This window comes from Arachis ipaensis, chromosome B8 (genome assembly GCF_059453495.1).
Source record: "Arachis ipaensis isolate K30076 ecotype BB chromosome B8, ASM5945349v1, whole genome shotgun sequence".
NCBI classification, from domain to species: domain Eukaryota; kingdom Viridiplantae; phylum Streptophyta; class Magnoliopsida; order Fabales; family Fabaceae; genus Arachis; species Arachis ipaensis.
Genome location: NC_142443.1, coordinates 24,104,088 through 24,117,651, shown reverse-complemented (window position 1 = coordinate 24,117,651; position 13,564 = coordinate 24,104,088). Strand labels below are relative to the sequence as shown.

General features: G+C 34.3%; 1 pseudogene; it reads left to right on the top strand.

Annotated features, from left to right (window-relative positions):
• The first annotated feature begins 1,833 nt into the window (after positions 1–1,833).
• Positions 1,834–8,560, top strand: LOC148547464 (uncharacterized; annotated as a pseudogene).
• Positions 8,561–13,564: the final 5,004 nt, after the last annotated feature.

The window sequence follows — 13,564 nt, the reverse complement described above, 5'->3', positions numbered from 1 at the left end:
TCGCAAATGTCATAAATTTCGATTTAATTATGATATAATATTTATTTATTTCGATTATTTGTGATGGTGGCTGGAGATATATGAATGATTGGTTGGTATTCTGTTCACGTTATCAATCGGCGATAATTTTGGAATAACATCAGGATCGAATCAATTTCTTTTTTATTCAAAATTTTTATATGAGTTTTAATTTGAGCTAATCACAATAGAACATTATCTTTTAAAATCAAAGTAGAACAACTGACATAGTATTAATGAAATTATTTATAGTGTTGATTAATAAGACTCTGAATAGTCTTCATCATTATTTCGATTATCTCTTTCGAATGTTTCTAATTCTTGCTTCTTTGTTAAGAGTTCTGCATTTTTCTTTTCTAGATCATTTACCAGCTTAGTAACATCTTTTCGAGAATCTGTTTTGAATGTTTCTTTTCCATGGTTTTAATCTTAAGATCTCTCATCAGCTTATCAATATCTTGGTTATCATTGTTCAATGTTTCCTCTAATTCTCGGAGTTAAATTCTGACTTTGTCTTAACTTAATTTGTTTGCATTGAATCAGGTTCTCTGACGAGCGGGTATCTCGGAACTCTGAAATAATTTACTTGGGGTGTATTCCTGTACCTGCAACTGTGACAGGTATTATCAATGAGGAAGATGCTCTGTCTTCATTATTTTGATGAGCATGGAGTTATATGAGATGTTATATTTTTAGTGATTGACTCATTAGTGATATTTTTAGTGATTGACTCATTAGTGAGGTTGTAATTCAAATTGGTCCACATTAATCCTTTTCTTCTTGATTTGGTATCAATTTACTGTTTTGTTTTGTGTTTGTGATCTTACTCGTACCTGGCCTCCCTGTGGTAGCTTTTTTTCTTTCCAGGTTTGCCTAATTGAATTGCTTTTAGTAATTCCACATAGTTATTGGACGAAACAAGTTTATTTTATTGCCAAGGTGTCATTTGCCAGTTCATTCTTGGTGATATATTTAGGAGGTTTGTTTATGAAACTTTATTTACCTTCATCCTGTTTAATATGGCTATGCAGCCTACATCTATTCATAACATATATTTTCAATCTTAATTACATGTAAAACCGCATCAGTTGAAAGGGTTTATTCCTTTCACCAAAGCTGGTTATGAGACTTTAAAAAACATTTGTAGTGTTTAGGATTTGAACATTTGTGTACGCTTGATATTTTTATATTCCCCTTTTGATGAGCATGGAGTTATATGAGATGTTATATTTTGATACATGTATACCATGATGAAAAGACAGATCTCAAGATTCGTGCTTTAGAGGTTGTGGAAGAACTTAGAGCTAAAAGAGCAGACAAGCAAGTCAGTTATTAGTTATCACCCTTGAATGCTAAGATCCATATGTCGTTGTTAGTGTCGTAAACTCTGGATCATTGTTTGACCTTTTTCCTTTTATTGTTTTCCCTTTTAACATATATCTTGTGTTCTTATGTGATATAATTATTGGGTCAGTTTGATACTTTCATTTTGGATTTTTTCAAGCATAAAACTATCCTCCATATCATCACTTTTACCATTTTGATTTACCCCTTTCCATTTTTATATTGGTGAGTTCGCCAACTCATACATTATATTATAATACTATATTAATTTCTCATTTTGTTATTTCTCAGATTAATATAATATTCCTCTTTTTCTTTTTCTTTTTTAAGGAAGGCATTTTATTTTCCATTTCAAATATTTGGCATCGGACCCAGAGTTTCTTTCTTCTAGTAATTTTTTTTGAAAGTGCAGCATTTTTCAATGAGTAAGCAAATTTCTCCCATTTTTCTGGTAAATGTGTATTATCCTGTATGCTAGTAAATGTGTGCTTTATTATTCGGTTTAACAGTCAATCGCCCATTCTATATCAAGTGTTAATTACTCACTTTTTTCTCGTGGTCTGACTTTATTTTACGATTTGTCGTCGTTCCATTCTTTTCATTAAACTAGATATCGATAAGAGTTGAATTTCAAAATCACGAGTTGGTGCAGAATATAGGAACGGTTTGACCAGATTCCTTGATTTTGCATTTGCCAATGCATCATCCGATGGGATGATACGTTGTCCATGTTCGAAGTGTGGGTTCCGCCTCTTACAAAATAGAAAGGATGCGTTCGATCATTTGGTGATAAACCCTTTCCCGTCTAGCTACACATTTTGGATCCATCACGGTGAGAGACGCGGGGTCGAGAGCTCTTGTGATGGACAAGAAGATCAATCTAAACAAAATTTTAACGCCCCGATGCTTGATATGGTCCACGAGGCATTCAACTTCTCAGGACTTCCCGGCCACGAAGAAGACTCAGGGAATGAACATGCCGGCGGCGCTATGGATGAGTTGCCCTACTTATACAATGAACCTAGTCGAGAGACCCACAACTTTCACCAGAGAGCAGGAGTTATACCCAGGATGTTCAAAGTTCTCTAAGTTGTCTTTCTTGGTGAGGCTCTATCACATAAAGTCTATGTGCGGAGTGAGCGATAAGGCCTTTGGAATGATTTTGGAGTTGCTCGCGGACGCCTTTGAGCATGCCTGGATCCCATCCATTGTGCACGATGCCAAGAAAGTCATAAGAAAACTAGGTCTCGCGTACAAGAATATAGATGCATGTCCAAATAACTGCATGCTATACCAAGGCAACGACCAAGAGTTGACCAAATGCAAGCAGTGTGGGACATCGAGATGGAAGCATAAGACTAAGAAGAACTCTAGGGTGAGGATCAAGATGGTTGTTAAGAAGAATGGCAAACCACAGGTGGCGAAGATTCTTTGTTACTTCCCCCTTATTCCACGATTGCAGAGGTTATATATGTCTAGTAAGACAGCCGTTGACATGCTATGGCATAAGAGAGGTCCTAACTCTGATGGTATGTATAGGCATCCAAGGGACGCCGAGGTATGGAAGTCATTTGACATACGATATCCCGACTTCTCTCGTGATCCACACAGTGTTCGCCTAGCATTAGCTAGCGATGGCTTTAACCCTTTTGGGAACATGAGCTCGAAGTACTCAATTTGGCTCGTGGTTCTTATCCCGTATAACATGCCGCCCTGGATTTGCATGAAACCCACTTCGTTTATCCTCTCTATGATTATTGCTGGTCCTAAAATGCCTGGAAATGACATAGATGTGTACCTAGAGCCGTTGATCACTGAGTTGAAGCAATTATGGAGGGGTGTTGAAACTTATGATGCAGTTGAGAAAAAAACCTTCAAGATGTATGCTGCGTTGATGTGGACAATCAGTGATTTTCCAGGCCTAGGCAACTTATCTGGGTGGAACACGTACGGTGGGAGAGCCTGTCCTGCGTGTAATTTGGATGCTAAAACTAACCGGCTCACACACATCCAGAAATGGTGTTTCATGGGTTATCGTCGCTTTCTGAATCATGACCACAAATACAGAAAAGACCGGTTCTCCTTTGATGGAAAGATAGAGGATAGAGGTCCACCTATCAAAGTCTCTGGTGGAGACATTGTCCAGCAGTTAGAGGGTATGCATGTCCAACTTGGCAAGGTGTAATCGGTTACGGAGAAAAGGACACGCGGACAGCAAACTGCCGTGCAAGACGAGACTCCTTGGAAGAAGATGAGTATATTCTTTGAGCTGCCATATTGGGAGAACAATGGATTGCGTCACAACCTTGATGTCATGCACATAGAGAATAATGTGTGCGATAACATAGTTTTCACCATAATGAACGAGAAAGGTAAGTCTAAAGACCACATTAAAGCTCGAAGAGACCTCCAGTCAATGGGAATCAAGCATGATTTGTGGCCACGGGACGACGAAAAGTACCCGTCCGCCATCTTTACTATGACCAATCCACAGAAGGAGCTCTTTCTAAGGGCTATCAAGAACGTCGTCTTTCCAGATGTATACTCTAGCAACATTTCCCGCTGTGTGGACTTACGACAGCGCAAGTTGTCGGGCATGAAAAGCCACGACTGTCACATTCTAATGGAATATCTACTTCCAATCGCGTTAAGAAATGCATTGCCTGCTCCAGTGTCTTCTGTCCTGGCAGATTTGTCATCCTTTTTTCACCGATTATGCTGCAAATCCATAGACCCTCAAGAAATTCCTCTCCTTCAGAATCACGTGGTTCATACTCTATGTCGCATGGAGATGATTTTTCCTCCTTCTTTCTTCACAGTGATGGTTCACTTGACAGTGAATTTGGTCGAGGAGGTGCGTCTCGGTGGTTCTGCTCCTCCACGACTGTCTCTGCGGTGCTCCATTGTCCTGGAGCCCCTTCTTGCTCTGCCCGAAGCCCGGTGGTTCCACTCTCACCGTCAATCCAGTCATTCACTTGCGGGTAAGCACCACTGGACACTCTGTTCTATGTTGCATGTTTAGTGTTTGAAAAAGAGGCCAATAATGAGTTTAAAGTTGACATGCAAGTTTCTTCTAATGTGGTTAGCTGAGTTAATTTGTAAATTGGGAGTGGCTTTTGTTGATGAGGAGCATGAGTCTGTTAATGGTGGAGTCTGAGTTGGGTATTAGGTCTCAGTTTGAATGTCTTTTTTATTTTCTCACTGTTATATTTGAATATTGTTGCTGATAATGCATTTGCCTGCGTTTTTTATTCTCAGTTGGACTGCGTTTAGTATTTTCTCAGTCAATACTAATAATGCTAAACCAATTTATCATGATTCTCAAGTCTCCCATTCCCCACTTACCATATAGGATCCTTTAATTGTTTTTTTTTTCATGCTAAAAAATATCTAATGCTTGGTGATGATGCCACGAACAACTAGACCTTGGAAAAGAGAAAAATTTTCAATCTTTCAGAATTTAGTAACCATCAAATACAGGGGAGATGATTTAAACTAAACCTTGAAAAAGGGAAAAATTTTCAATCTTTCAGAATTTAGTAACCATCAAATACAGGGGAGGTGATTTAAACTAATAAGAATGGGTATGGAGTATTATATACAAGAATTAGGATTCTAATTACCAAATATTGTTTGCTATGTATCAATTACTTTGTACTTTTGTTATGTATCCATGAGTATATATTTTGGGTCAAATTAATTGTCTTTTCTCAAAGTTAGAAGAAGTAGTATTAGACATTCTACTGCACATTATTAGCAATTATTATGACTAAACATGATATTTTTCTAATGCCCAAAATTTTCCTCCAACCATGCAGTTTATTATGATGATTCTAGGCATTATGTACTCTCCTAATCCATTTACTCATGTACTCTCCATGAATGACATTTTGAGAAAGGAACTATTCGTTGTATATTTTATTAAAAGATGCTAAAATTATTTTGAATAATCAAGTGTTTGGTTGAGGTGTGGTGTATTATTTTAATGTTCTTTATTTCCTACAACCAATGTTACTCATGATAAACCATATTTGTTTGTTGAAGTAAAGGGAGGCAGACGGGGTATTTTTTATTCTTTTTCAATGATTTTTGAGGAGTACATATTAAGTTTATTTCTTATTATGGCTAGATATATATAGCTAAATTTACATTATCCTCAAACATAATTAATAATTCGTAGAATGAGTTTTTTTTTTTTAATTTAACTTTTTGGGTTGTAGTATTTTGTGCTTTGATGATGATGCTGTAGTCTATATAGGCCTTAGAATTTTTTCAGAAATATATAATGAGATATAGAATTGCTTCCTATCTGGTTCTAATGAACAAGTTTCCACAAAAGTGCATCAAATGTAGGCTTTAATTTATTAACGTTCATTTCATCAGCATTTTTACACACATATATATTATTATATATTTATGAGATAGGGATTTTACAAAGCAAGAATATATTGTCCACTTGTGCTTGTAGCTTCGAGTGGAAACAAATTGACATCAATTACTTGTTGAGTAACAAGCTAGGAGAATTGAAAATGAATTGTCTTCATGTATTTGTATATATTATATATTAAATTATCTATTATCACTATTAACTGCGGTCTTCGGTCTCATTTTATAAATTGTTTAGTATCAATATGCCATAAGTACCCGAGTTCAATTAATATTAACTGGGGCATACCAGTGTCATTTTTGCATGTTAATACATATTATTATCTATATATTAAATATTATCACATTGTTTTGATCCGAATGCAGTTAGAAAAGATGCCAAGGGTAGGTCGTTTCACGAAGAAAGCCCGTGTAGACACAGCATGTCAGCAGCCTCAAGTAGGATTTACTGCGGCCTCAACTTCGCAGAGAGCAGATTGCCCAATTCCGCCGCCTAATGGCAGTGGTGCCCCCGCATCCTCGTCTTTACGCCCCTTTCGTCCGCCCCAAAGCGAACCACTACATGCTCCACAGGCTTCCACGAATGATGTTCTGAACTCGGAGCCGGACGCCGAAGACATAGACCCAGAGGCAGATGAGGTAGATTCTTTTGACCAACATGTTGATAACCTTTTTGCTGCATCGGATGCTCAGAAGCGCAAGGGACGCAAGACTATAGAATTTTGGGATGTTAAAATACTTGGTATAAGAGAATTTATTTAATTCTAATTTTCATTGCCCTATTTTCCTATGATGTCTTTATAGCTTGGCTTCAATGGTAACTAACTAAGAATTAATATGTTTTATAGAATCCGATGGAACAATCAAACAGGTCAAACTGAGTGCGAAGGAAGCTATGAAGCCACCTAACGGAAGAAAGGTCGTACTCAGGTTTAATAGTGCACTGCAACCAGTTGGGGAGGAAGCAGGTCTACTGAGCGGCGTTATGAGACTGTTAGGATCTGACTACACCAAATTCTCAATCTGCGAGAAGGACTGGAGAAAGGTTCGCACCAGGGACAAGGTCTATAATGAATGTGTAAAGGTAAAATGTTATTTTTAATTCTTCGTACCATTCGAAACTTATAATTTGAACACTAAGCTTAATTTTAATGTTGCAGGAAATGTTTCATTTTGAAGAAGATAGTAGAAGAATTATCAAGCGTATAATATTCAAAATGCTAGGAAGGGCTTGGAAGGAAACGAGGAACAGATTATACCATCACTGCTATGACCCAGAACTTTCACTTGAAGAAAATATTGAAAACCGTCCAGATGGAATTACTGCGGACCATTGGAGATGATTTCTCGTTTATCGCAATAGCGAAGAGACACATGTAATATAGTTTTGTTTCATAACAGACAAAGTCCATTTATGTCACATTGAGTTCATCAGAACTAGTGTCTAGTAACTCTTAATTTGATGGCATGACAGGAGAAGTGTAAGAAAAATTCCGAGAATCGTGGCAAGGCTTAGAGAAGAAGAGGTAATCTAATTTTGGGAATGTTTTTGAACTATCTGTTCCTCTACTTATTCACTTTGTCATCATTATTAGTACAGTCGGAACGACAAGGGAGGATAGTTAGTAGAGGAGAGTTGTATCTCTTAACGCACAAAAGAACTAATGGCTCCTATATCCATGATGCAGCTCGCGCTATTGGAGTAAGTAATGTGTTCAGAATCGAGAAGTAGTTTCTCCTAAGTTTTAGTTTTTAAAATTTTATTGGAAGTATGTGCGGTTAGCGACTAGCTAATAAATGCTTATAATTGCTTATCTATGTGTGTAGGAAAGAATTGAGGCTATTGAGCAACGCGATGAATCTTCTAGACTGTTATCCCAGAATGATTCGCTTGCTCAAGCTCTCGGAAAAGAGCGCCCGGGTAGGGTGCGTGGCATGGAGTTGGGGCCGACTTCTAGTCAAGTCTTCGGTATGAATTCCCATCAGCCGAGCAATGGTTTTGAAAGGGAGGAGACCCAAAGGGTACTGCTTGAACTACAAGCAGAGTTGGCAGTAGAAAAATTGAAAAGGAAGGCAGTGGAGGATGAAGTAGCAGCTGAGAAGACCAAAAGACAGGCAGTGGAGGATGAAGTAGCAGTCGAGAAGACCAAAAGACAGGCAGTGGAGGATGAAGTAGCAGCTGGGAAGGTCAAGATGCAGGCAATGGAGAGTGCTTTGATATGTCTACTCAAGAGCAAGGTAGGAAGCTGCCATCAGACGTCGCCGCATGGATGAGTGCGTTGGAGGGACAGAATAGAAAGTAGATCTTAGGATTGTGGAACATTTTCTTCTTTCAGATATACACTTTTATTTTGTTGATTATGTAACTCTTAGTAAGGAGTACACTTTGTTGATATTCGGATAATTATATTAATTAAATTAATGGTTTTGCTATTGTCGTTTACCTTCCAATTATTTTTCGGGATTTTAAATAATTTAACTTACTAATATTAAGAACGATTAAAAAAAACGAAAACAAATGTACATTGAAATAAAAAACAGCATGGATTGCCAGTGTACAAAACAGTATTTTTGCGGCCATTAAACCGAAAAATAGTGGCAGTTGCGAACATTTTCAAACCGCCGGTAAATGCATTAGTCTTTAAACCGTGGCCATTAAACAGCGGCGGTTTCAAACCGCCGAACATTTCGTGTGGATCACAGATTTTCAGATCGCGGTGGTTTTAAACCGCCGCTAAACATTGCGACGCTAATCCTTGGTTTTGCGACAATTGTGCCAGTGGTTCCTGATAACCGCCGCAAAATCATATAACCACCCCCTAATAGGCGACACTTAACAAACCGCTAGAATCCCGTTTCGTGGCGGTTTGAAACCGCCGCAAATCATTCCAAGAACCGCCGTTATTTCCCGTCTCTCTCTCTCTCTCTCTCTCTAACACAGCAGAGGGAGCAGCAGCGAGGCGGCGATGCAAGAAAGATTCAGACGCCGCCATGTTTTTTTTCTCCTTTTTTTTCTAGTTGTGATTCTCTCTCTATGCTTTCCTTTTTTTTTAATTTTATAATTTTTAAGGATAATTTGATTAGAAATTTAAGATTTAAGTAAAGGATAATTTTAAAATCAAATTTAATGTCAGAAACAATTTTGGACAAAAAAAATATTAAAAATAATTTTAATTTTCGACTAAAATTATAGTGACTGAAATTGTACTTATTAATAATAACAATAATAATAATAATGTCCGAATGTGCCGCATGAATGCCAACTTGTATGTATCAATGAAAAAGAAACAAAGTCATGTGTGCTTGTTTTGTTGCTTCCTTTCCCATTTGGATTATCGACTTTGCGAGTAAGGAACCAAACCAAATTTTCAGTTTCGTTCTGGATTACAAGCCATAAACAGAAAAATAAATAAATAAAGAGAGAATTAAAGAATGAAATAAAGAATGGAATTGAGCTCGTGCGTGCACTGATTAATAAGGTTTGGCGAGCAACCAAATTGATGTTCATTTGTTAGGCGCCAACAAAATACACAAAGATATGTTACAGCTAATCAGTATGTGTCTTATGCATCCCTTTACACATACATATACAACTTTGCTTAACTAATTTTTATTTTGTCCCATATACTATGCATTCAGACACCATATGTAATAATATCTATCTTAACTTTAATCATCATGGTTAGGGATTAGGGAATACTTTTTAAAAGACAAATATTTTATATAAATTAAAAATCAGTTACAATATATTTATGTATATTTATACATATTAATTCTCATATTTTTTAATTAAATAATCTATTACTAACATAATTAATCAAATAGAATAATAATCAAACCTACAATAAAAAAATAATTAAATTTATTTATAATAATATAATATAAAAAAATTCGTGAATGTTAAATATGTACATATTTTTATACACGATAACTAATTTGTTTAAATCAACATAAGTGTAAGATTTACATTTATAATACTTGTTATCTTCACATATATTATATGTTAACTGCGTGCACCATCATAAGTAACTAACCTGATTAAACCTTTAATTATTTAATTATAAAAATATTATTTGTATACTAAAATCAGTCACCAATATATTTGTGTATAAATATATATATGATTTAATTTATTTTTAATATGTATTTATATTTTAACATGTATTTTATATTGGTAGGTAATTTTGATGGACAATTTTGATGTATATGTAGTATTATTCATTTAATTAATTATACATATAAATTTATAAGTGTGTTAGGATAATAAAAAAAATTATAAATGTTTTATTTGTCAACGGATTTAAAGGATTTTTTCCCCTCATGAAGTATTATTGCTGTAGAGAAAGATTAACACGTTATAGTAGTCCATTTATTTAAAATTAAAATACTTTAAATCATACGTATGTATGTGTATGTGTGAGATAATGTTTATCCGCTCTATTCGGTTTTAATTTAAATATAAATTTTAATAATTTTAAATAATAATGTATATATATGTCAACATTAAATAAAATTTAAAGAAAGTCAAATATTACTCCATCTCTAGCTAGTTTTGATTTAATTTCTACCTGGTTTTCAGCATAGATTTCCTACCTTAAAAAAAACATGTATGTGCATGTGTGCCATTTCTAGCCAGAGAAAGAATTAAGTGCTTTATATGATAGCTCCGTCAACTTTATGCCTTTAAATAATTCTATAGTTAGAATCAAATGAAAGCGTGTGTATGTGTATTAATTATGTGACTAAACAATGTAACTTCAAATATTAATATTGTTTATAAATTGCCACACGCATGTTAAATTTATTTATACATTTTTTTAATATAACTCCATAAAGAACATTCCCTAGGGTTGTTCAGAATATACCCTGCATTTTTGTGAATGATGTCTTCGGAAATGGGACACAGCAGATAATATTTGTAAGCGGCAATCTACTTTCAATATCAGGGCTGCTGCTTCTCCTTCTTCTTTTATCTTCTTTTAATAGGAAGAGAAATCTAAATCCAAAATTTGTAGCTTAGTTAAGTAAATAAAATAAATGCGTATATTTGGGACTTACTTAAAAAAAATAAATGTCTTTTGATTATATTTTTGTTTTTAATTATTTAAAAATACTTTTAAGTTTTTATCTCTTTAAAAATTGGACATATACATTTTTCTGTTTATATAAATTCGTAAGATCCAACAAAAAAATTTGACGTAACTCTCGTTGTACTTATCTAACCGTTACGGATATATAAGTGGAGTGAAAATTTTTAAAATGAAACAAATTACGTACAAAACGGTGCTGTTTCATAAGCACTCAAACAAGCTTACTTTCAAACTCTCACTCTTTCTGTTCCTTCAAAATTCCACCACTTTCCACCACCGCTCTCACTCCCTCTTTTCCTTCCTCTCCCCACGACACTCTCCACTCACTCCGTTTCCAAGCTCGCCAACTCCATTGAGTCCAAAATCCAAGTATGGATCGATCACAAGAGCATCCACTCCCTCCGTTTTGGATGCAAATGAGCTTTCTGAAACTTTGATTGTCTACTACTTTACTCAATTTCTGTTCCTCTCAAAATATAGCCGCCGGAGTCTCCGCCGCCGCCACCGGTGGAGACTATTTCACCAAGCGGTAACTCTAGAAATTCAAAAATGGGTGGTTGTTAGTGTTGTAATTGGGGTTGTTGTTCTGCTTCTTGTTCTAAGTTTTGTTCTATTTTTCATATGCTTTTACCGTCGTATACAGTAGTCAAAAATAGCAGAAGAGGTAACAAAGGCGAAGCCTTTCTATGACTCTAAAGAAGTCAAAAGGGGTTCTATGACCATCTTTGACGCTAAGTGCTCCAATCCCTCAACAAGGATGTGTTCATCGGGCAAATTCTCATAGGTCCTACCATTTGAGCTCTAGTGTGTATGGGCTTGTTGCGTTTGATTGAGGCTCTATGTTCTCTGATCAGGTAAATCAAGTCACCATTTATGGATGAGATTGAATTTAATGGTGAGATTCCGAATATCATTGAGTTTTTGGATTGCGAGAAGTTGGAAATAAGGGTTTTCAGAATGGATTGTGTGCTTGAGATTAGGTAATTTGGAAAGAAGGAAGTGGTGGAGGTCATGCTTAAGGAGGGTTTGGTCGAGAAGCTTATGGAGCTGCAAAGGTTGGAGTTTGGCAGAGATTTGATCGATTTAGATCACGAGAAGAAGAAAGAGGAAGAAGACGAGGCTTTTGTTTCCAATGCAAAAGTTGCCACGCCATTGTTGCCGAGGCCTTGTGATGCTTGTTTGAGTGCTTATGAAACGGCACTGTTTTGTGGAATGAGGGACTAATTTGTCTCGGTTTAAAAACTTCCATTTCATGTGTGTATTTGTAATGGTTAGGTCAACACAATGAGAATTATGTTAGACATTTTTGTTGGATTTGATGAATTCATATGAACAGATAGGGATGTATATATCCAATTTTTAAAGAGGTCAAGAATTTAAAAGTATTTTCAAATGGTTAAAGACAAAAATATTCGTAGAATAAAAAGTTAAAAATTTATTTATCTTTTTCTCAAAAAATTAAAATAAAAACTGTGTTCTTAGTTAGTGTTCAATCACGTACTTTTTCGGTAACGATAATATTAAAAAGAAAATCTAATTTTTTATTTAATATTTATTATTATAGTGATAATTAATAAATATTATATAAAGTAAATTTAAACAGTTTTGAATGAATTTTTGTTTGTCTCTCAAACATTATTCTTTTTGTAATCACTTGCTTTAATTATGTAGTTGCAGCTTGCATGAGTGAAATGTACGTTATTTATGAGAGAGATCAAAAGTCTGAAAAATGAAGTGGTCGTAGTCAACTCATTTTGTTTACTTGTTATTAAATCTATAATTTAGGTTTCCAAAATTTTTTGTTTTCACACTTTATCATTGATGAAAAATTAAGAAAGTATAGAAAATCAAATTTTAATTAGTTAATATTAATTAATTTTAAGATTTAGTATTTATAGTTTAAGATGTTAGATTAAAAATTTATGATTTAAAATCTAAAATATAAAAAAGTAAAATAATTTTAAAAAAAGTAATATAAATTAAAAATTTAATTATTTAACCTTACTTATCTATGTTACTAATTTTATAACTTGTTAGATGCTACTTTCTCATTGTAATTAAAATTAAATATTTTCTTCTAAAATTAAGGAATTTTTTTCTTCTCCTTACTAATTTTACAACTAAAATGTGTCACATATCATTCACTCATTGCAATTGAAATCAAATCTTTCCCTCCAAAATTAAAGAATTTTTTTTTCATTTCTACTAATTTTACAACCAAAATGTGCCACATGTCACTCCCTCATTGCAATTAAAATCAAATCTTTTCCTCTAAAATTAAAAAGTCTTTCCCTCCTCCCTTTTCCTTTCTCTATCTCTCTCATTTCTTCAACCACTCTATCTCTTTTATATATCATTATTAATGGCTAAGTATAAATTTAACAATCAAAATGTGCAACATAACATTCTTTAATTGCATTAAAATTAAAATTGAAATATTAAAATTGAAATTGTAATTGAAATATACCTATATTATGTATCATATATAATAACCAAATGTGTTATATGACACTTTCTTATTAAAATTGAGAGAAAATATCTTCCTCCAAAATTAATAAATTCTCTTCTCATCTACCTCTCTCCATTTTTCTATTTCTCTCTACCATTTTTACTCTATATATAATTTATATTTTATATTAGTAATTTGACAAATCAAAATATGTTATCCGATATTTTTTATTACAATTAAAATAAAATTTTTCTTACAAAATTAACAAACCCTCACT